Raw genomic sequence first — 3,343 nt, forward strand, 5'->3', positions numbered from 1 at the left:
GACGTGTGCTCTTCCGATCTATCGTATATCGTAGGTATACACATTTGATGTACATACATGGAATGTACATGAGGTATATTTTATTTAATACATGGAACCGAACATGTTCGAATATACATTATATGTATATCCATACGATATCCTATGTATATCCATAAATGTATCTACATCATCGTATATCGTAGGTATACACATTTGATGTACATACATGGAATATACATGAGGTATATTTTATTTAATACATGGAACCGAACATGTTCGAATATACATTATATGTATATCCATACGATATTCTATGTATATCCATAAATGTATCTACATCATCGTATATCGTAGGTATACACATTTGATGTACATACATGGAATGTACATGAGGTATATTTTATTTAATACATGGAACCGAACATGTTCGAATATACATTATATGTATATCCATACGATATCCTATGTATATCCATAAATGTATCTACATCATCGTATATCGTAGGTATACACATTTGATGTACATACATGGAATATACATGAGGTATATTTTATTTAATACATGGAACCGAACATGTTCGAATATACATTATATGTATATCCATACGATATCCTATGTATATCCATAAATGTATCTACATCATCGTATATTGTAGGTATACACATTTGATGTACATACATGGAATGTACTTGAGGTATATTTTAGATAATACATGGAACCGATCATGTTTGAATATACATTATATGTATATCCATACGAAGTACATATTATATATTTTTTATGTATATCCATAAATGTTCTTTTATGTATATTTTACGTACGTACACTATATGTACAGTACATTTTTTTCACATTATGGATATTCTATGTATATACATAAGATATTGGATGTTTACTGGGAAGTGACAGAACCCAGTGAATGACATGCAGAAGTACGATAATCGGAGCCTTTCACAATTCATAAACGTTTAAGTGTACGACGACATGCACATTTTTTTAAATATGATATGTGTAATGAGAAACACATAGCAATTACTATTTTACAATGTCTTTCTTCGCGATCTGGTCATTGTATTACACGATTTTGTTAAAAGACCTAAAAATTTTGCTAAAAACAGATCTGAAAATAATTGATTATTGAATCAAAATAATTTGTTGGAAATGTTAAAACTGATAAGTATTGCTATAAAACGTTTTGATATTCTAGCAATCATTTTGACTTTCGCACAAAATAATTTTGATTATTGAACAAAAATTATTTTCAGATCTGGATTCAGAAAAATTGTTCTTTCCGTGTATGTACATAGTATATTTTAATCAGCCATCAATGATTTCGCAGACGAGCTTAATTTTTTTTCTACGATTATTCTTTGAATAATTATTGATCTTATTACATAATTTGAATTTCAAAGAAGTAAAATGATATACGGAAAGAACGATTTTGTTGAAAGGTCTAAAAATTTTGCTAAATCCAGATCTGAAAATAATTTTTTATTAAATTATTAAAATAATTTGTTGAAATGTTTTAAACTGATAAGCATTGCTATAAAAAAACGTTTTGATTTTCTAGCAATCATTTTGACTTTTGCGCAAAATAATTTTGATTATTGAACAAAAATTATTTTCAGAACTGGATTCAGCAAAAGTGTTCTTTCCGTGTAGGTATTATCAAATATAAAATAGCATTAGAATATTATTCTTGACTTTCGCTCTCTGAATCACAAGGCATTAGAGATCTCGAAAGCACAAGGGATCAGTCGGACTTCAAGTGTGTCCTTTCGTTACGAATGTAGGGAAGGTAGACGGTACAGAGACAATGAGATGTGCTACAAGTGGTAGATGCACGCACGGTCCATCAATGTCATCAGCGATCTGATTCCGAGCAACTGGTATTCTGTGGTTAAGACTGGTCATGACTGGTACAGCTATTCCGAGTACGACAAGCAGTCTCGCGCAAAGCACGTCCAATTCATGATTGACCAAGTGCTGCAATGTTTCCGCTTGTAGTCACGTGTATCCCACTGTAGTCCCTCAATGCTCCACTTTGATCTTCCCTTAACTAAAATTTCATTTCGCAGCTATAATTTTCAGTATTCATTGCGGTACGTGGGATATTAATTTTTGTCAGCGCCTAAATTGACACAGGCAATTGTCAGTTTCAACAAAACTTCTAATCTTTTCGTGGAAAGGAATTTCTATGTTTACGACAATATTTAGATATTTATAAGAATAAATTTATAAAGAAAATAATATATATTATTTTCCAACTTTTATATTGTAATAATCGAGACACTTTCTTCATGTCGAATGTTCCACGGATATCGATTTATTTCTCTTACGTACATGTCAACGTTCAAGAGCGCTTTACATCTCGCGAGGATGAGAATAGCAATCTTTCTCTGTTGTTATTCTCCGCACCGGCGTTCAACGAAGTATCTCGATAGCACTTCGCGCTATGCGCGCGGTGTGCCTGCGTTCTCTTTTTTTCTGAATGAGTTATTCTGTTAAAACGGCGCTTTTTATTTCGCGCCGTCCCACGCTCGTCTATTCTGACTTACGTCACCTCCCCGCGTGATGGGAGACGCATTCGCGTTGCCAATCGCGAGTTACCAATAAATGCGCATCGCGCGCGTCCGCAAAGTTTCAGACCCTCCATCCCTCCACGCGGAGCGTCGCGCACAACAATCGTTTCCGTTTATTCGCCGACAATGCGCCAAACTTTTCAGTTGGACCAGCGCGCGCTGGCTGGCTCCCCGGCTGGCTGATGGCTGGCAGTACGGCGCGGCGCACCGATCTATTTGCTCGGCTGTTCTCGGCCGGGAAACTTGGAAATTTATTCCCGGGGAAATTCGCGCGTTTGAATTTTTAGCAGGCTTGACGCGCGCGGAACTTTCTTTCTTACCGGTGGCAGCGAAACGCCGCCCGCCTCGCTCGCTTAATCGTCTATATAAGAAAGCGATTCTGCTCCGGAGTCAATCTCTCCGCCTTCTCCTCGCGTGAAAACGGGGGCGAAATGGTCGCGGGAGATCCGAGAATTCATTCGTACCGTTGCGCGTAGCTCTTCACCACCCTCTTCTCCTCCGCGCGAGAAGAGTGATTGATCGATCTCTCTTTCTCTCTCTCCTTCTGTTTTCCCCCTTCGCGTTTGTTTCGCGTTTGAGCACGTTCAAATGGATCGAGAACAGTTTGTTACCGATTTAACATACGGCTAGAAAAGGAAATTAAATTCTTGATCTATGGAACAAGAATGCGCACTCCAATATCGACAAACATATCGATTATAACTGATTTTTATCAATGCGAGTACAATTGGTGGGTAATCTTTTTTCGCAGTAGAAACCCTGTACAAACAAGTGTGTT

Source organism: Wasmannia auropunctata, unplaced genomic scaffold (assembly GCF_000956235.1).
Source record: "Wasmannia auropunctata unplaced genomic scaffold, wasmannia.A_1.0 LD336090.1, whole genome shotgun sequence".
In the NCBI taxonomy this organism is placed as follows: Eukaryota; Metazoa; Arthropoda; class Insecta; order Hymenoptera; family Formicidae; genus Wasmannia; species Wasmannia auropunctata.